General features: G+C 39.8%; 1 long non-coding RNA gene across 2 annotated transcripts in view; it reads left to right on the forward strand.

The window, feature by feature from the left end:
- Nucleotides 1-449: 449 nt before the first annotated feature.
- LOC112486532 (uncharacterized) overlaps nt 450-22,345 on the forward strand; it is a 28,965-nt gene continuing 7,069 nt past the window's right edge. The window contains exons 1-3 of one of the 2 annotated variants that reach the window (XR_003048987.1): nt 450-706; nt 1,281-1,846; nt 12,722-13,837. This is a non-coding gene — a long non-coding RNA (uncharacterized LOC112486532). Of the gene's footprint in view, nt 707-1,280; nt 1,847-12,721; nt 13,838-22,345 lie in introns of those variants that run through there. The other variant, XR_003048988.1, reaches the window with a different exon arrangement.

The following is a 22,345-nucleotide window of genomic DNA, read 5'->3' on the forward strand; positions in this document are numbered from 1 at the left end:
ACCCATTTGTAGGCCCAACAACAGTCCAACTGGAGAAATTTAGGACATTTTAACTGATATGCAACATTTTCAGTCCCATTTCATATACTATTTAACTATAAATAAAACAAGTTGGAACATTATGTCGTACAATACAAGGCATGCAACATATGCCTGAGCTATTCATTGCGTTATTTTGTGTAATCTAAGGCACAGGACATGTAAGCTGTTCATAAGGTATTTTTTTAGTTTTGGCAAATTAATCATACATTTCAATTCATACAAACCAAAACACTTTGGTGTTCTTCATAACCAGTGACTGAAGTGGTGTCACTTCACTTTTTAGTTAGTCAGTTTAGGTATGCTAATATTTATTTATTTATTCCACCTCCCAAGAATATTCTGGGCAATTTTGTTTGAGATTATTTTGTCTCACTGTGCTGCTGTGTTTTGCCATGACATTTCTTGTATTGTATTGTATGGTATTGCATTGCATTGAATTTCATTGCATTGACAAAATTGAGAGAAAATTCTGATTGAATGTATAACAGCCATTAGCAAAAACATATGTATTTTTAGATTGTGGCGAGCCTTTTGAACGCAATGTTTCCAACAGCACGTGAATGCAGCATCTAGCCGCTCCGCTCTGAGCCATAGGAGCGGGCAGAGCCTCACACGAGGCAGGGACCCTCAGTACGGGGACGGAGAGAGACGGAGAAGTGCGGAGGTGAGCACCGTGTCTTTTCACTTCAACTTCTCTCACAAAGTATGTCTATGAGTAGTTAATCTATTCCTAGAAATGTGATGACTTTTCATTAAGATCGGTGCAGCGTGTGTCAGCCAAGCAGCCCGTGAGTGCAGACAGATTTTCCTGCAGGGATGCTGCAGTGGCTCAAGCCGCCAGCAAGAAAATGTAACTGTACTGAGTTAAATGTTAGTTTATTATCTAAAGAAGACTCTACAGACAGAAAACCCAAATGCATTTTAAGAAGTTTGTGTTTGAAAACAATCTTGTCAGATGTTGTTTTAAACAGGTGTTTCTGTGATTGGTGGAAAAACACCTGCAGCAATTAGTCACAGATTTTCTGTTAATTGTTTTTCTCACTTGAAAATTGAAGTTTAAGGAGTTGCTGTTTTATCGTAATAATTTCAAACTATTTGCAATGTCATTGATATCTAAAAAAAAGAATCATGTATTTTATGAACTGGTGTGGTTCATTTGCTTTAACAGTGTGTGTAGCACCGTGAAGATGTTAAATTGTCATTTTGTCACTTTTTAACATGTTTTTCTTCAACATCAGCACTTGTTTCCTGCCAAGATGCCTCACTTGACCTTCGACCTGTGACTGATCTGCCTTTTCTGTTGTTTTTTTTAAATACCTGTGGATATATCCTAACACTGAAGTCTACACAGAAATGGAAATCCACCCCAACCCTTTTTTAAAGCCAATGATAAAAGATGGTCTCTGTCATTGAGGTTGTCTCGTCCTCCTTTTGTCTGTCCTCAGTCCAGCCTTTGTTGACCTGACACTACAGAGAATACTCACCAAGAAGTGATATGGCCAAGGCACAGCACGTGAATCTGCTTGGACCCCACTGGGGAATGGGTGGCATCTTCTCCTTGAAGGAAAGTTGATGGACACACAATCTTTCTGTGTTTTAAATTCATGCACCAGAACTGGAAACCCCACTGGAAGGGGACTGAAGTACTCTGACAAAGTATTCCTCTTAATTCTCTATACGGATATTTATCTGTGGAAGCAACGAAGGAGTCACTTATGGGAAAATGGAGGGAGGAGCAGAGGCGAGTCCACAGCAGCACCAGAGGAGGAAAGCAGTGCTGCATGGCTTGGAGGACCAGAAAAAGGTGAGGAAATGATGCATCCCCTTTCTCCTCTACATGTTTGTTGCAACAGATTTATCCTGTAGTGCTACATAGTGATGAACTTGTTGACAAAACATTCAAGGAAGACACAGGTTTGGCTGCTCTAAAGGTAAATAAAATGACACAGATTATTAAATGTCAGGAAGAAGAACTTAAACATTCTGCTCAGCCACTGACCAACAGCATCCTGACCTTCTCTGACCTTAGCCCCTTTAAGAAGCACTAAAATGATTCAAGTCTCTCCAGTCAGTGAAAAGATCCTGTTGAGTTCTCTCTGATGCTTTGTGGCTGAGTAGAATTAACTTTAGTGGTCTGTAGTAAGATTGATTGATGGAGTACTTAACACCGTTGCCCATTTTCTGTGTTTGAGCTTCCCTCTGCATTTTCACCATGGTGTTGATTTAGTGCTGCTGTTGAATAGTTTCTCTGGGTGGTTTTCTGGATGAGGCTGCAGTTAAAGGGATGTATGGATGATAGGCTGCTGCTGCGGGTTTAAAGACAGTCACACCTCCACCAGTGAATGAACTGATGTGATGTGGTTGAATGCATTTCTTCACTTTCTGCTGCATTTGGTGCATCTATGTCTATGGCAGCGAAGTGAGAATGATCCTCATGTCTTAGATCTTTGGCTCATGTCCACTCAGGTTTTTTTTTAAATAAAGACTGTTGTTTAGACCGATGCCGATCTGATTAAAATGACATTTGTCCAGATAGTAAAAGCCTAACATGAAACATCAAACTGTGCATTGAAACTCAGTTCTAATATTGAGCCAACAGTCAAACCATGAACATAAAGTTAACAGAAGTAACATTGAAGTCAACCAATGTATTCACTGGAAAGTGTATGTATAAAAGCTTCCATAATGAAGGAGGATAGTGTGAAAAAACAAGTCTGCCCCATCTTCCCTTTCCACCCCCTCCCCATTTTATTTCTCACTGAAGTTTTGCTTGACGTATTCACTTTGTCCAGATTAATAATTCCATCATTTGGAATAATCACAAAACAAAACAGGTGAGAAACAAAAACATGTAGTTGCTTTATTTATTTTTACATATTTAGGAATTCTGATTTATCTTGCTTAATCATGATTATTTATCAAATTTAGCCAGATTAAATCAGATAAAAATTGTTTGTTTTTTAGGGCTGCTGTGTAGTGCGTTTTTGCTAAGTCTGATTCCATGTCATTTAGTTTAATTTATTTTTTAACCTCACTCTATTGTATGCACGTGTTAGAGATTAGTGGAACGAGAAGGTCTGTTCTTTGGTTTCTTTCTTATCCTCATTGCTACTTCCCCTGTTAATTATTGATTTGATCAGGTGTGTGAATTAGTCACATGGGAATATGTAGAACATGAATATTAATTTTTTACCACCAAGTCCCAGCTGCTGTTTTTCCCATTTTTCCTGCCTGCAGAGCCTTTCCCTGGAAGCTGGAACACAGCAGGCAGCTGAGGGACTTTTCCATTGTAGCTCAAATCCTAAAATATACAAAATCACATTTTTTTCTGTATGCATCTTTTTTTCACCCCTGCTAACTCAATTAGAAATCAGCAGTGACATGTCTGCACTTTAAAAATAATTCCTCTCCATCTGCAGATGTGGCAGCATTATCAGTCCAGACAAGGCCTGATGTGCACTTCTCTCCAGGGACAGGAGGTTGTGCTTGTCTGAGCCAATACTCACCTTCCCTCTTAATGGACACGAGCCGACTTAAATAAATTGAAAGCACTGAGGTAGTAATGTGGACACAGAGGCTCTCATTGTTGGAGAATTACCTCAGGCTCCCATGCAGCAAGATTCAATGTCCCTGACAATTACCCAGACTGTGTGAGTTCAAGATCCTATATATGATACTCACCGCAGCAGGAAGTAATTGGATTTTCTGCTCTTCGTAGATTTAGTCTCTCACCTGTCCCCTGCTTCACGTATTATTGTCCAGCTAGTCCCAATCATGGAGTGCATTATGGGAAAACAGAAAATGATCGCGTTGTGATGAACACGTGCTCAAAACTTGATAAAGCAGAATGGAGAAAGGCAGGCTTTCAGATAGGATGGTTAGTGTTTTTATCCAGCTGTGAAGGAGTGAAGCTCCAGACTCTGACTGGATGTCACTGGGACACATCAGTCTCCCAAAACATTTCACTTTTACAGGAGACCATGTCAACACCTAAGGTTATGTATCTCTGTTGTGTCTTGCGTGTATGAGAGACATTTTCTCTTATTTATTTACATTACATCTGGTCTGTGTACTGCTGTTTGAGTCTGGACCAAATTTCTTAACAATAATTTCAAATAACTCGAAGGAAATCACAGAAACCCAGCTTCTCTCGTGTGCTGGTCTTTACCAAACAATGCAGACACAGCTCTCTGTTAGTTAATTTTCCCAACATCTTTGGCATATCTGGAGCAGAACAGGTAAATGGTGCATCTGACAAGTAGCAAAACAGAGACAAAGGACAGTCTAGCGGCAACGCAGTGGTAACATACATTTGCACTCCTACTTGGGTGTAGAATTTAGCCAGTTTACAGCTAGTGTTGTGTGTTCATTTTAGTGTCTCATTGTCCTCATGGGTATCTTATCTAAGTAGGTCAACAATGTCAGCAGTTTGGAGGTATTTTAACTTCAGGGACAAATACAGGAGTGAAAATTACAGTAAGATTGGTCCTGTCATGATATGAGGAATTTAATGAAACATGAAAAACAGAACTGTGCCAGCGATAAAACACTGATTTACAATTTGTTACATAATTACACAAATAAAAACACAAGCCAGAGCATTAGTTACATACATTAGTTACTTAATCAGGACCTCAGTACTCTAATACTAATATTCTTGAAAATGTGATAAATCTACATGTCCTCTCATTCAATTCAAAATAGATTTGGAAAGAACAAATTACAACAACTAAATCATCTACACAGAACTTGCTGACACTGAGACTTAGGTGAAATGATACAAGGAAGGTCACGTTGTAAATCTGAAAATATAGGTCGCCTGTGTAAATTAGTAAAAAGTTGTTTTTACCAGTGACAGCGGGGTCATACACTACATATTCATTATTTTTGATTAATGAACTGCGCCTCCAGTTTACCACGGCTTTGTGAGAGCCAGCGTGAAATGAGTTTGGAAAGGCTGAGATGCCTGTGCTCTCCAGGTCTAGAAGGCATGCTTCACTTATTGGAGCACATTCTGAGCTGATCTTTGATTAACAGTGGCTGCACAGCATATTAAACACCTGGCCTACCCTCTGGCTCCGCCCCGCCATAAAGACTGGATTTTTTTTAAGACAGAAGACAAAATTTCATGTTCCAAAATGCTGATTCATTTGCATGTCCTTTTTTTTTTACATCACATCAAATGTCAGTGTGCAGATGGCGTTGACATAACTGCTGTGTTTCTCTAAGTCATGCGTTACTGTTCCATGTTTGGTGAGCAGGTCGTGTTTAGAGTGTATTTATTATCCACCGCCAGGTTTCATTATGCTAATGTGTAAGGTAATGGAAACACTGGAAACACTTCGTGTGCCAGAAAGAAAAAAAAATAAAAATAAAAACACAGTCTGACCACAGGTCCCAGCCTCTTCCATTAGTGTCTAATAGATGATGAAGGGCATTGAGAAGGTGACGGGGAGCAGGCTGTTATGAAATCTATTATAGATTCAGCACAGTGCAGATGAAAGGAAATGTGACACTAATTGTGCAAACAAAGCCATTGGAAATTGTGTTGGCTTTCACCATTCTACTTTCTGACTGCTCATTAAGTGGACTTTGATATGCTTGGATGAGGCTTGGTAGCATAATGAGCTATTAATGGCTAATGTGTGTGAGTGTGTGTGTGCTGTGACCTCAGGCTGTGGTTATTCTTTAGAAGCCTTTTTTGTAACTATTTGAGTGACACACCTGAAGCACCAGAAGAGGTCGAGGAGTGTGACATTTCAGGATGCTGCATTTGTGCCGTAGGAAAAGTTCTGGTTCGGAAGCTTCACCGGTTTCTCTCCATCGCCTTGAATGATCCATCGGTGTGATGATGCAACAGTGGTTGGTCAATAGTCCTTGCTGTCCTTGCACCAACTGACATCCATCCACCTGACGGTGTTCACTCATCCATAAATATGTCATTACTCCAGCTTTCTCTCCAGTTTCCATCATATTGATCCCTCAGTGCGTCCATAGAAAAACCTCAGAGGTCACGTTGCAGCTGTATCTGTTAGTCGTACATCGGTTAAAGATTTTTTTTATTATATATAAACACCTCGACAAACTGACCCTTAACCGTCAACTGAGTGTATTGTTCTTAAAGTGAACAAAGTCACCCTTTAAATTGCCAACTGTAGCCTCTGTCCTAACAAAACTGCTAACCTAATACAGATTAAAGCAATATTAACGATAAAATAATGCTTATTTTGCAATGTTTCTGATTGCTAAAGGTCCACTACTTTATCAGTACTGTGTCTCCAACATTACTGTTGCCTAGATATGATGAGAGACTAGAGAGATGACAATTTGTCATAGACCAGGTTTGATTGATTGTTGTTGCTTGCAGTGCTGCACTGCTGCTGTCTGAAACTAATTGAATGTAATATCAGAGAGCAGGGACTTCCAAATGATAAATGAGCAGGCTGGTCAGATTATTTAGAGTTTATTGTAAACATTATCTGTCCTTTAACTGGCCTGCCTTACAGTCTACCTCCTCACTGGACAGTCCAGATAAAGGATTATTGTCGTCATAGATCAGAATGCCCTGAACCTATTATTATTATTGGAGGTTGGTCAAGCTCACTGCTCTGCAGCCTGAACAGAATTACAGACTACTTTCTTATTGTTAACCAATAAAGGATTAGATCCAGGGCCAGGCACTGGCTCTTTGTGATAGAAAAAAAAAATCTCTGTCCCGACTTGTGTTTTGCAAGCAAAGATGAGAGAGCACAGCCTAAGCTTTTCTTGCAAAACCGGCTGCTGTCTACAAGAGACGGGGGATTTATTTTGGTGCAGGACTGTGTTTGCTCAGTCATGCAGCACTGACGAGCACTGGGACTCGGGTTTTCAGATTGGGTAGAGGAGGAGAGCAGGGGGGTCACGGGGTGGAGGTGGGTCCAGGCGTTAAGCTCTGAGGTTGGGGGTGGGGAGGATGCTTCAGTCAGGATGCTGCTTGGCCTTCAAGAGCCATCTGGCCATCACCCTGTGCCTTCACCCTGAGGGAGGGTGAAGGACAGGTGGCAGGGGCTGGTGGGATTGACTGGACTTCAGCTTTGGATGAAGACGATTGATGAACTGCTCTGCACCGGCACGAAGAAATCTATGGACACTGGTCTCTGTAAACGGCTGGTTACTTTTTGGTCAATCACAGAACAATATATGTTGATTAATGTACTGTATATATTTAACCATACAAAGGGGTCTTCACCTAAATATATAGTATGCTGCAAGTTGTAAAATGTATATATACATTTCAGGGACCACAGGGAGTACACTGCGCTGAACTAATCTGTGCTGATGCTGTCCTTGTGTTCATTTTGATTTTTACTCACTTTGCATGGTTAAAATGTTATTTTTGTTCTAATTCTTCACTTTTTCACAATTTTTGCATTCAACACAGTGTGTTTTTATTCAGCAGAATTCACCCAAATCTGGACTAACAATTTTTTTTTTTATTTGGGACAAGTCCATTTTTTTTCCCACTGTGTAGACATGTGTTAACAGCACATGTCTATACTACTGTAGAAATGGTGTTATCAGTAACACACTCAGCAGGGCGTGTGATGGTCCGGCTGTTCTGACTCAAACAACAGTGTAATCCCTGTCTGGGGGTAAGGGGATAGGATGTGGTCGAGGGGAGGTGCACAAGTGGAGAACAGGTGCTTCAGTTGACTCCTGTGGTGATGGGATTTCCTCTCTGCCGTGGTCACTGCATCCATAATCACTGTAAGAACGAGGTTGTTCTCTTCTCAGCCGGTGGCCCTTCTATTTCCTGATAACGTCAAAGACTGATCATGTTTTCATTTTGGATAAGATCTGTCGTTTCTGCTGAAAAAGGACGAAACAATTGTAGCCTGTTCACAGACAAACTCTTCTTCGTCTCTATTTTCCTACTGCATTGTGACTATTTAAATATGCTCCACTATCCAAGTTAAAGGTTTGAAACCGCTGCTGTTTCAAAGTCAGAAAATGTTATTCTTCCAGACAAAAAGGCTTTTAAATACCGTAGTCAGCTTAACTCAGTTTGAGTACAGTTATTGACGTCACCTTTGTTACTTAACTTTAATATTTTATTTGTGTTTTGCAGCAACTTCATTGTGTGTGTTCCATGAGCACCACCTTGGGTCTAAATTTTCTGTTGATGGCAATGAAAGAGAAAATGCTTTTAATTTACTATGCATTCATTTATATTATATATATTTTAAAAGATAATTATAAGTTATACTTATAATATATATTACTTACTTACTTATATATACTATAACTAAATGGCTTTAAATTTCAACCATACTTTTTCTCCTGACTTCAAGTCACAGTATTTTCTCCAAGATCAGCTCTCTGGATGTGTTCTCCCCCGCAGATATATTCTATATTATTACTTATTCACTTTTCCTTCATGGGACACTCATAAAATATAAAGTAAAATCAGTGTGCAACACCTGCTATAGTAGCCTCAGGGTCAGGCTGCATGAGTATGTGACAGGAAAGCATAGAACTATTTTATTTTATGATATTTTGGCCACGCTGTTCTGAGCAAACATTAAACATTAAAAAACAGCATCAGCAGTTATGATTGTGAAAAGTCAACACCGAAAAATGTAGGACCTCTTATCTTGTGTCTGCAGAGGATGTAGGCGTATTGTGTGTGGATGTGTGTGTGTGTGCAGTAAAGTGCAGTTTTCATACATTATGTTTTTCCCAGTCTTCGCCCTCTCGCCTTGATCCTGGAAATATCATTGAAATTCAATTTTATCCTCAAGAAATTTTGTGGAGATAAAGAAGATAGAGGGTCGAGAAATGTGCTGCCTTTTTATCTCTGGCCTTGAACGTGGAACTGGAGGTGCTTCAGGTTGAGCCAGCCAATACCCCTGTACTTGGACACAGACCACAGACTCATAACCTCAGCACAGAATCCATCAGTAAACCCATGGTGTAAATCTGTCACGTTGGAGCAGAATTAAAGAAGCAGAGCTGCTGGAAAGGCTGCTGGATTCTCCGCATTTGCTGTTTTTGTTGAGAGAAATAGAGAATTCTATCACATGGTGTTCATTGACCTATAATTGGACAGGGTTTGCCTACAGGGCTGTGAGAACACAATTATCACCGTGACACTGAACGATGGTGCTAGGAGGAATTGAGGTGACATTTTTTTAACCAGAGCATATTTGTTTACATTTTCAAAGACTCAATGTGTTAACAATGCTCTAAAATTAGATTAGGTCTAAATACTAGGAGATGAAAAGCTGTTAGAGATTTGCCAACATTAGAGCAGTTGATCTTTATTCATGTATTATCTACACCAGAGGTCCCCAACCTTCACCGACCGCCCTTTAAGGTGCGGCAGATAAATACAGTTAAATAAAATGATACAACCGGCATAAAAACTGGTATTTTTTAAATATAATAATAAACGTTAAGTCACTGCATATGCAACTTTTTTTAATGCAGAACGCTTGGTCTCCAAGTGGCAGAGCAGTTTTGAAGGCTTCATTGCCTCATTAGAGAGCCGCACGCAGCGTGTTAAGCAGCGCAGGCTCGGTGCATGGGAACAACCTGGCCCAAAAAATCTATATTTCAAGTAGGACTCCTGGAATTGTCTGTTAAATGGAGCTTTCTTTTTCTTTGAAGACGTAGACTCTTCTTCTGTCTCCTCACTGACTCTTTTAAGACGTATGTTTTTTTGTGACCGAGTCAAGCATCGTGACGTGTCCAGTGTGAGTCATAGACATCATTCAGAATCAGATAAAAATAAAATGGAAATAATGTAAGTTATGCATTCTTTCTGTGCAGCCCTGGTACCAATTGACCCATGGACAGGTGCCCATCCACGACCCGGGGGTTGGGGATCACTGATCTACACTCAATATTTTAGATTTTTATTAATAGAAAAGATTTTTACCTATTTATCTTATAAATCTATTGACTGCTCAGCTCTGATCTATTCTCCCACCGTTTGTGCACTTTCATCTACAGTTTTCAGCATGATCAGCCCTGACTGGCGTTCTGTTACTGTGACAATAGGAAAAGAAGCCCACACTCACAAACTTTAAAGTGAGACAAAAAATCCCACGTTGGCAGTAATGTTAATTGTGGGTGGAGCCATGGCACCAGAGCGCATTAGAGCGATACTTTTACACCTTAAACCAGTCAAACGTGCCAGCCCAACCAAGCCAAGACAAAACCTCACTGGAGCTCTTACAAGTGGTGAAAGTGTTTGTGTAGTTTGGCGGGACATGTGGTGGATGAGAAGAGAAACCGTCTGTGAACAGAAACCTATCTTCATTTAGTACTTCATTCCATGAAAGTCCTGTGTGAAAACACTTCTATCCATGGATCACAAGATTTTTTCTGGCATAATTTAATTCTTTTTTGGGACATTATTTGTTGTTAAGGTATAATCACAAATGACCACAGGCTGTATCTAGGACAGTGCAGTGAACTAAGTATAGACAAAGGATAGTAGCATCAAAGCAGGGGAACTGCACGGTGTTCTGTAGGAAAAGCTCCCTTTAGTCCCATTAGACCATAGCTTAGTCAGTGTCCTGACAGAAATTCAACCATCTCTTCCTGTTTGTTGTTGGTGCTCCACTGGAGCTCTCAGAATTTTACTGCGCTCTATTACAGTATATGTATTTTTATGTCCTTGTTGTCCCAGATGTTCGAAAAGACGAGGTTTAGCCTTTTCCTATAACAGTGCCACATAAAAGCTATATAGCAGAGATCAAAGGTAAGTAACTGGTAACTTTGACCTGCCTTTTTGTCACATGACATGGTTGTTGTACGCCTTCAAAGAAAAAAGAACCATGTGTGCCATGTGTTGACACAGCAGCTGTCTGCTTTTTGTAGTGAATTCTGGTGGTCTCTGAAGTGTGGTGATGTATGTACCAAAAAGATTGATGTCAGGGCGACCGAGTGACTCGACTCCATTTTTCACTGTCTTCCACTACATATGACAGATAATGGTTCCTTGTTGTTGTTGTGAAATTATTTTTTTAAATATATAAAATAAATTGAGAACCTACTTTTCAAGAACAACACGCCATCACGACACATTTAAAGTGTCTCAGGAAGAGGGACATAATTTGACATGTGGATCAACTTGCTGAAAACCTGTTGTTTCTCTGTGTCGGAGTTTTAGTACTTGCTTAGCATTTTTAATAAATATGTGTGTTTGTTGGATATTTAACCTGTGTGTTTGTGTTGCGCAGTGAACCTGTTCTTCTGCACAACCTTGAATCTGGTGTGAAAATTTGACGTGACAGAATACGATTGTGATTCCAGAGTCCAGCTTTTTCCTGTGCGTATCTTTTTAAACACATACATTTAATACATGTTCAGATTTCTTAACATTCTCTGGGCTAAGCTGTTGCTCATTGATGTCACTTACTGTTGTGAGTACTGTCAGCAAATAGAACATATTTCATGCTGTTGAAGTAATGGTAGTGTGACGCTGTTAAAATCAATGATGTGGAAGGACGTTGGAAAAATTGTGTCCTAGACTGGATTGACATTGAAGCACATTTAATGAATATGTTTACCTCCCTTAACTGGAGGAATTAGGACAGTAATTACCCTGTTAACCATAACAGCTAGTCTGTGTTTTACAGAACGTTTACTTGTCTTTGCTCCACATTAATTCATCCGTGTAAACATGTTCTGCTCACCGTGCAGCTATTTCCAGCTGATAAAAATATCTCAACACTCTATGGCTATAGAGATTTCATTACTGGGATCAACATGGGGATATTTGATATGTTGATATTTTGATCCCCAGATATATTGTGCTTGGTGGAGCTGCTGGTGTAACTGAACCATCTCATTCCTATGGGAGCCCTAAGATTCACATTAGAACAGATGTTTTCCATGTGACTCCGTCCACAGCAGAAAGTGATCAATATAAAGAAAGGGCAACAGGCAAGTCAAGTGGGTCAGGTTTCTGTTTTGGCAGAAAGCAGGAGGTTACTGGTAGAGGTCAATCATTTGAAATTAGAAAATGCCAACGGTTAGAATTTTGGAGCAGTGAATTAATTAAATCAAGACAATTAAGAGACACCTACTGTACATAAGAAGAAAAGTATCGGGATCTAAAAATTCAAGAAAAAATATGGAGACGTACTTTATTGAAAAACTTTGATCACTTGGATGAAAACATTAGAAAGATTAAGAGTTCGTTGAGCAGTTGTACCTAACATGGTGACCATCAAGGGTCTCAGTGAGTTACAGCAAACCCTTTGACCCGCTCCTGCCCCATGCTCCTGCCCTTCATGTTCTTTGATACATCTGAAAAACATCTGGTCTGAAAACTATGCGTCCTGGTCAATGTCAAGATTCAATGTCAATGTTCTTGTTGTATGTAGGGCACATGTTTAGGACGTGTTAGATAACCTCCCATCTGCACGGTGTAATTGTTACATACTGCACATATATCAGAGAAAAAGCAGCCGAATAAGAGCGTGGACACAGACGTGACATGAAGCTCACCAGGGTCACCCCAAGGCTGTATCTCTCTGTTACCTTAATCCAGGCCACCGTCCTCCCTCCCTCCCTCCTGATCCTTCTCCTCCTTCCCTTCCGTAACAGCCCCCATTCTAGTATCACTTACACACATAATCAATACACACTCTCTGCTGTTATCGATCCATGTACTGTGTATACACAGCTGCTGAGGCCAGACTGTGGTCTCCTGCCTGGAATCATGAAGCCAGAAACAGACATTTGATCACCAGCACCTGGATCTTCTCATTCATCTCCAGAACACATTGAGAACTGGGAGATCAAAGAAGAGTGAGGACTTCAAAGAGAAAGTATTCCTACTTGTGAGGGAATTTTTGCCGCTGCTATAGTCAAATCCTGACCAGGAATAGCAAGATGAGAGAGTGATGAAGACTCAGCGTTTCACTACCAATCTACCGTGATGGCTGACTTGAATGTCAGTGGATATGAGGAGATGATAGCAAGCTAACAGCTAATTGGTCTAATTAACTTTTAACAGAATTCTACTTTTACTGGTGAGAACAAACCATTGAAGAGATGAATGAACTCAGCGGACTGCTGACTAGAATGTTGTTTATTTTCTCTGGTCATTGTTAATTCATCCTGTTCTCCTAAATGTTCTCCTCGACTCATGAATGCACATCAATTAAAAAAGGATGAAAGATAAACTTTTCTAACAAGGTTAGGATCAAATAGAATCAAACTGTTGATGCGGTTGTTCCTCACTGTGTGGATGCTGATTACCCCAAGGCTTTAGTTAGGCTCTGCAGAAGGAGTAAATATGGCCTGGAGAAGTGCAGATGGAATTGTCTTTAATGACAACAGATCCTAACAGCATCACTGGAATTGAATTACGTGTAATCCCACAGTTAATGCCTGTATGCGTTACCCTCTGTCAGAGCCAATCTGTGCAATTAAAGGAAATCAGAAATGATGTGATTTCTCAGTGGATTTGCGCTCTGACTGAAAAAGGCGTGGAGTCTCAGGTGCAGCTGTGACGATAATCAGGCCAGAGGACCAGAGTTGAGGGGATTCTTCAGATAAATCAAAACTGACTGCAGATTGTGTATCTGATCTGAAAAGATCAGCTACACAACACACAGGTTTTTTGTGTATTTGTGATTGTAATCTTGATTAGAATAGAAAATATCTCTCTTTCTTACCAAACCGAGAACCACAGCCCTTAACTTGGTTCTCTATCTCATTTATGACTTTCTGTTGTCTTTGCCAATAAATCACAATTAAAAACTAAAGCTAAAGTAAATGTATCTTTTCACAAATGTCAACCCTTTTAAATTCTTCCAGAATTATTTTGTTTTACAACTTAGAGAGGAATTTATCAAACATGTTATTCTTGATTTTTTGCCTTTTCTGCATTGTTGTTGACCTGATTTGTTTTCATTATCTTTCAATTTTTTAATCACAGTTAATGAGTATCCACTTTTTTTCTAGTATTACTTTCTTTAGTGTTATTACATGTTTTCATTTGTTTTTTTCCACTAAATTTTAAAATAGTTTTGGTACTACAGTGGAGGTGACAGGGATTCAGTTAAGGCAGTGAAGTTATCATGAGTTCCTCCTCTATTCTAACTTGCACCATGCAGACACACACACACACACACACACACACACACATGCTCTGTGATGGTGTTTCCCATCTTTTTTGAAGCCAAAGTTGCTTGTGTAAGCACTACTGCAGGGTCAGTGAACGTGAGTCCCAAGGACGTCATGGTCGTCTAGTCGTAGCTCTTAATAGGAGTTGTTCGAAGAGATGAAAGGTGAAGAGTAACCTGTAACCTGATGACTGGCTATATCACAGGGCACACACACACACACACACACAGAAATATAGCTTTGACTTTATCTGTGCTTTTCCAACACTCTTACTGTCATGTCATTAGAAAACACTTAAGTGAAGATAAATGCTTTAAGCTTTTAACCTTCTGTTCTCATTTGACATTCAGAGGATACACAGGCACACGTGTGTTTATCTAAACTGTGATCACAGACTGTAGGGATCGAAGAAGAGCGGATAAATGCTCTGATCAATAGCCATCAGAGTTCCGCTGATCAAATATTTATCTGGGAAGAGGGAGAGGGATAGACTCCCTGCCTCTCTTCTCATTTCTATCTTTTTCCGTGACTGTCTGTGAGCGGCTAGCCTCGCTGTCTTTGTAACAGGAGTCAACCTTAGGGCCCGAAGAGTCTGTTGACACACAGACAATGAAAAGAAAATGGCTTTTAAAGTCAGTCTCCCTTGGATCAATGTGGCTGTGACTTGTGTTGTGTTGAGACTGAAGTAGTAATGCAGCGTGGTTACGTCCTCACAGGGCCAAAGAAGTCGAGGCCTAGATTGTACTGTTAACATATAAAACCTTCTATGAGTAGATAGAGAATTTTTGTGGTTAGATATTTTAGTAAAAGTAGTTTTTGTGATATAAATCCTGTCTAATACAGTTGACAAAATGAGTACAAATATATTCTTTCTTTCTATATCTAATGACAAAGCAGTTGAAAGTAAAAATTGCAAATAGTGAAAAATGTAATTACTGTATTATACAGATGAATCTGTGGGCTGAATGGGGGGGGGTTGCGCACTGGGATGGGCCCCAGAACCGGGAGTTTGCGACCCCTGTTATATAAACCCTGAAACAGTTTACCCTTTTCAGCTGTGCTGCATGTAAGCAGCTCTTTCTCAAATGTAACAAGCTGATAATGTCATGTAAAAACATGGGGAATGATTTGCTCTTGGAAGGCTTTACTGCTCATCTCCTCCATCTTTATCCCTGCGTGAAACGACGTTACCTTAAATCTGAGGCTGGAAGTGTTGGACGAGGTGATTCCAGGGCGTCTGTGTTCTCCTGTCTGCTTTAAGAGTGTGTGTTTATCTGTGTTCCTCGGTCTGTTCTTCGACAGTCTCCTGCAGCTTCGATGCTGCTGGTGCTGTCGGGTTCACAGGGTTAATTTGCGGCTTGTCTTTCCTCTCCCATTGAGCTTTTCCTTCCAGCTGTTTTGGCTATCGGCGGCTGCTTCGTAATAATCTCACGCCACCGATCCCCAGCTCACCGTGTGTTAGAGCAGGCAGACGGAGAGCAGTGATGAGGGAGGAGGTGCTGCAAGAGGTGGTGGTGGTTGGAGGTGGAAACGAGAGAATTTGATTTTTTTTTCTTGTTAAAGAAGAACCCCCGGCTGGAGCAATAACAGTGTGATAGTGGGGGATTTAGAGGCGGTGGAGAGACTACCTTGATGCAGTGTGCAGCAGGAGATAAGACAAATAAAAGCAGCATGTTTGGAGAGGTTTGAATTTGAAGTGGCTTAGGAATTCAGCAGCAGGGCAGAACGTATGGCCTTGGTCTGTGGACAAAAGCGACTAGTTGTATGTGTGTGCGTATGAGCATGGCTTTGGCGTGTCAGTGTGTGTCTGAAAGCAGAGGAAAGTTGAAAATTCCACTTTTTTATTCATCTTTTACCGTTACTCTGATTGCCCGTCCACTCTCCCTGCGTTTTGATGTGGAAATATTGTAAAGATACAAACGACACTGACGGTTACTTACAAGTTCTCACCTAAAGCAGAATTATTACTTGCCAGAAGCTAACATTTTCTGAGCATATGCAGTATTTCTTCATTTATTCATCAACCTCCAATTCACAACACTGAATAATTGTGTGTCCTTGACAAGGCTGTGGCCTAATCACTTTATTTTCTGTGTGAACTAAGATTCTGAGAAAATATTTTAGTTGTAAATGTATGATGTGATTGGAAGCATATAAAAGAAGCACAAAAAATGAAGAGCTTTTATAAACAGGTCTCGTCTTCTTAAAAGACAAATTCTGTTGTTCTAAAAGACTGGATGTATCCTAACAAAATGAAATGAACAGAAGAGAGATGCGAACACACACCAACACAAACACAAACACCAAACTCCAGTCTGGATTTCTGTGGCTCTTCTGAGTGAATTCTGTCGAATACCTGAAGTATTGTGTAATTGTTTTGCTCTGTTCCAAACCACAAGCCTTTACTCACCTGCAGTGACACTGAAAGACACGACCGATAGCTTTTCACCTAGTGAACCTCCTGTACCTGCTGCTTTCTCTGAACCATCCTCTCGACACCGCGGTTTTTCCTGCAGAGACATAAATTCTCCTCTTAACTCCTGTAAAATCCTCCCCCATCTGTCGGCTTCTCCCTCTGTCTTCTTCTGAAAATCCTTCAGTTTGAAGCAGAGCCTCACGGTGATACTGCAGTTGTTCTGATCTTATGGCCATAAGATGGAGATGATCTAGGGGCTGGGGTGAAAAGTTCTCGAGGCTGTTTAGCAGTGTAAGGTAGTCAAGTCCTCATTAAGAAGGATTACTACTCCTACTTTTCACTTCCATCACTTCTTTATTATCATGAAAACGTAAACTTTGAAATTTAAGTACAATTACACAGAAACATCACAGATATACAGTTAACAACCCCTGAGGTTCTGCCTCCGTAGTGTAAGCCAAGGAACAGAGTCCTGCTTTCAATGCAAAAGCTTAAACAAGGCATTTTGAATGATTGTCCTTATTTTAACCTAAAGAAACATTTTCGTCTGAAGGTAAGGGGTAGATTTTAGCTGCAGTCCTTCAGGCAGCTGATCTTCAGCTTATTTGGATTCATGTAGTGTTAGCTTACATGGCGGTTTGTATCTGCGTGGGCAGGCTTATAACGTATGTTGCTGTGTGCGTTTATGTATATGTAAATGGTAATGTGATGGAAAGAAAAAAGGCTCATTTATCACAACGTGCTCTAGAACCTTCCAGGGGTCAGTCAGCTGTCCGCGTCCTTGCTAATGAAGAACACGGCTTAGCCAATCAGCCTTCGTTTCTACTGAAAACAGCCCTCAGTGAGAACCAATCAAACACTGAGGGTTCAGTGAAGCGACGGGCAGAATTGATGAGTGTAGTAAGTCCCGCTGAAGGATGACCGTAAACTGCCAGTGATATCACTGGGACTCCGCTGAGGGAAGGAGAAAAAAAAGGCTCAGCTCAATGGAAATGCAATAAAGCCTGAACCATATCTCACCATTGTGCGATGCGTGATAACACTCTTATATTGGAGTATGGAAAATAGCACATTGAAATGCAGTGTGAAATACGGTGCCTCCCGTGTTCACAGCATAGAGCAGTGAAAATGGGAGGACATGATCCTACTGCCTGTTCACCTTAAAGGGAAAAATGAGATGATGAGATCAGTGGTTGCTGTGCAGCTTTACTGTCGCTCCTCAGCTGCTTTTGTCCACACAATATAGAGAAAAGAAAGAGACATGTTAAATTTGTATTTCACATTTTATTCTGATTATTTCAGCTCCGAACATTGAACTGCCAGTGATGCAGCAGAATTATACAATTCAGAGTCAATTCAGAATCAGAGTTCAAACAATCAGTCTGAGTCAAGACTAAACCTAATCTAGTGGAGCCATCAACCTCTCTGGTCCTTCTCATGAATGTGTCTCCTGTCCACTGTGGGCCTTTAAAATTCTGCCAGCAACAACATTTGATTTATGATCAGTTTTATTATTACCTCATCAGTCCACTCTGCACGTTGAGCGCAGTCAAATAACTACAGAATCTCATTACAACCTGCTGCTTTCTTTAATCTAAATGCCCTGCTGACAGTCACCTAAATGCCGGCATTAATGGGGTTTTTAATAGCAGACAGTTATGTTCCTGGCCTGCTCATATCTGCTGAACTGAACTGTGCTCCAGAGCAGAGTTAAAATGAACTGGGCCTGGTGGTTAGTACACGAGGACCAATATTCTGCTTTGAACAGAAGGGAATTTCTCCTCTTACTAAGTCAGTGCCACTGATTGAATGGAGCAGTCACACCACACAGCACTGTGGGCTTTTCACTTGGTGAATGCCAACTCAGCCAGTAGGAAAACCACAACTGATCCACAAGCAGAATAACAGTTCCAGCTGTTATTCTGCTTGTATTGAAAGCCTGTTGGTTTTAAGTATATTCAACAAACTTAATTACATGCATTTTGTTTGCCTTTCTACTGGTATACATGCAATTTTGCTGTAAAATACCATAGACTGCTTCACGATCAAATGAAGTATACAAAGTTAATATATCTTCTCCACTCATTACGAATGCATTTTAGGACAGACTTTTGTAAATATCTATGAACAATATTAACAATTCAGTCTTAAAGTAAACTTTATTTGAGTCAAAAAGTCTAATTTCTCATTTTTGAATCAAAAGGACAATTCTAATGATACAGAAATGGCCAAACTAACTCACCAAAACCAAGTGATTTTTTTAACATGTTTTTTAATCTTAAAATCACAATTAATTTTGCCCTGTTGGGACTTAACATGTTCTTAATGATTATGTCAGATAAAGTTATATGAAGGTAAAGTTATAGTCCCATGAATTGTATTTGTTATAGATGGATTATGTGGACATGTGATGAGTCTGAGGTTTGTCGTGCTCACCTGAGTGATCAACAATACATTTTACTCTTTCCTAAATTACATTAATTTTTACTTTCTGTGAGCACATTTTCTGGGGGCCTCCTTTGCTGTGATTGATGACGCCTGTCTTCAGAGGCTTTGACCAAAGATTAATGGACCTCAGAGTCTTGTCTGTCTGATTTTTATTTACCTGCTGCTCCTCAGGATTAATGTGTTGGGAAACGACTTCTCAAGGATACAGGTGTGTTGACTTGTACGTTGTAAAAGTGTGTCAGGAGAGCAAACTCCACCGACTGTGAGCTCCCACAAAGTTGGCCTCCTTTTAGAACGAGCGTGGTGACATGTTTACAGGCGTCATAAATGAGCCCGGGATGAGGGGTCTCTCTGCTCACTTTTATTTTAGCCAATTCTGCTTTTATGCTCTGTAATAACTCAGTTTTAATGAACTGGCTGCTGTAAGTTAGTTTTCACATTTTGAATGTTAAACCAAATGAGTGAATCATGGTTACTGTGGTGGTGAATTGTGTTTTCAAACCATCTCATCTGTTTCTTTAACAGCCAGTTTATTTGACATTTTAAGAGTTGGTTTTCAACTTGCATTTAAATAAAAAATTTTTTACTTTGCACTAGTTTTAAAACCTACACTATCCTTAAGAAATGCCTGATGATGAGGTGAGAAGGGTTTTCTCATACAACAACAACAACAACATTTCCACACGTTAGCGTTTCTTTCTCTTGAACACTGTCTCCTCCCAGTGTGTTTGTGAAAACCAAAAACCTTCTTCTATTTCTTTGACAAACAAATCTTCCCAGTGAACCAAACAGTGAATAAACAGGTACTCGGAGTCGCACACCTTCATACGAGTGCAGCCATGCAGTTAATATACGGTGGGAGAGCGCTGCCTGACAGAGCTGAGTGTGGTTGTTTTGTTGAGATATCTGAGCTTGTACTTTAGTCCTCTTTTTCTTTTACGTCTCCTTGGGCAGGGCTTCAAGGTTCTGTTTCACCTGAGGTGAGAGAGTCCACGTGAGTAAATAAAAGTGTGTAGAAACATCATTGCCGTCAGGAGAGAACAGGGTCATAGGTCATGTGTATAATGCTTTATTTTACCAATGTATTTTTTAAAAAATCAGTTAAGAGGTAAAATGCAGCAAAGACGAAGACATTTAAATTTAACATTTACACCAGCATTAATAGCTTTTGTAGGATCATTGTCAGGTGTATGATGAACCAAAGACACCAAACAGGTCTCATAACCTATAGCTTTATATTCATATTGTTTAGGACATAATCATTCAGTGTGACAGAAACAGCTGTGGAACAGGAATTAAACTGAAGCTGGAACAAACAAGTGCAGATGTTTGAGTGTTGCCTGAAATGAACTCGGTGAACCCTGTTTTAAATAATCATACACAACATATGTTCAGAGAACAATTCACAGAAAACAAAACAATGTAAAGAAAAGCTTTATTTTAGCCAAAAATGTATTTAATTAATTTAATTAAAACATCTTCAGTTCATTTATTTTAACTTTTTTAGTCAAAATTAATTTGCTTGAGGTTTGTCTTCTATCCTGTTAAACACACACACACATATACGGTATATGTGTATATATATATATATATATATATATATATATATATATATATATATATACACACGCACACACACTACATCCAGAGTTAATTCTATGTAAATATAAGCATTTATACCTACAAGAAGTAATAAGATACACACACACACACACACACATTGTCCCATGCTGACCATGTTACTCACACAAAGACACACACGCATGTGCATATTAATGAGCATTTTGTGGTTCCATATATCCTCTGCAGCTGCCTGCCAGACCTCAGTGGAGATAAATGAATAAATGGTTATGTAAATAAGTGGAGGTGAGGAAAATGGAGTCGGGGAAGAAGACGCATGAATAGCGATTGGTCCAAATTGATTTCTGCCTTCCTGAGCTTTAAATCATTCACTCAGCTGCAGGGAAATGGCTCATGAAGTGACGAGAATGTGTGCGAGTGAATTAAGATGCTTGTTTTTGTCTTCAGTGGATTTAGTGTGTGAATTAACTTGTGAAGGTTGTTAACAGCTAATAAATTAATGAATACTGTGTAAATACCTTCATATATTACATATTAAACATATTAAATGGATCATAGAGCTGACATTCATTATGTGCACTGAGTCAGTGGTTATTATAAGGTGGATTAAATGGAGGATCTGAACAGCCCTCATTAAGGACCAGTAACAGACTGGAGATCACTGCAGTTTTCATCAAATGACAGTTTGTCACATTATAGATTTAACTTCAGTTACATTTTTATATAAATATTTTGTAAATCTAAAGAACCCCCCGTGACCCATGGACCAGTAGAGGGCTGCAGCAGGCCGCAGTGGAGAAATTAATAATTGACTTCATTATAAGAGAATCCACAATATTTCAAAATAACAGGTCTTTCAGACTGTAATACTAACAGAACAATGGTTGAAAGATGTTTTATTTTGAAAATGTAATAAACCTTAACAACCCTTCAATGATTTGCACAGCACCACTGGTCCGCAGATCCAACTGGTCCCTGGTCCAGAAAAGGTTGGGGACTGCTGTGTTACAGGATTAAGGATAAAGTCAAGGTATTTTCAGGATCTCTTCCTACTGCAGGCCGAGTGGGCGGGAATAGGAATTCTTTTGTTTTTGCCACATTGTGTTCCTACATCACAGAGAGCCAAAAGAGTAAAATACAAGTTTAAACTTTAGAGTATGTTCACTACTCTTTAGACAGCCAGCTTTAAAAATGCAGCAGGGCAGTAAAAAATTAAATGACTACATTATTGAAGGAGATGCAGAGCTGTAAAAGGAGAGGTTTAGTGCTGGAACACAGTGTGCAGTAAAACACAGAACCTGAGGGAGCTCGTCTCTAACAGCCAACTTACAGATTATTCATGTCTCCTCCTTTTCATCTTCTCATCTTTGATTCTCACTCCTTTGACGGAAGAAACCAACACAAATGAAAAATCTTAAGCTTTTATCTTTTTTGTTTCCTCTTCATTGGAGCGTTCTCTAAAATATCAAGTGCTCCTGGTTTTATAGTTTATCATTTTAACAATAACTCCATCACAGGATTCACAGTATTCATAACTCTACACAACACAGGGCAGATTTCACCTGAAGTAAAATACCTGTTACATTATTAACACATGTTCATGCGAGTTACGCCTTTTCTGCTTATTTTCAAGCATTTTCATTCAGTTTTCTAGAGATTTATTTCCTCACGTGAGCCACTGAGGAATATGTGGTGCGTAGGATGGACCGCGTACTGTGCTCCCTGCTAGTA

Source organism: Cynoglossus semilaevis, unplaced genomic scaffold (genome assembly GCF_000523025.1).
Source record: "Cynoglossus semilaevis isolate Cse_v1.0 unplaced genomic scaffold, Cse_v1.0 scaffold1033, whole genome shotgun sequence".
Taxonomy (NCBI): domain Eukaryota; kingdom Metazoa; phylum Chordata; class Actinopteri; order Pleuronectiformes; family Cynoglossidae; genus Cynoglossus; species Cynoglossus semilaevis.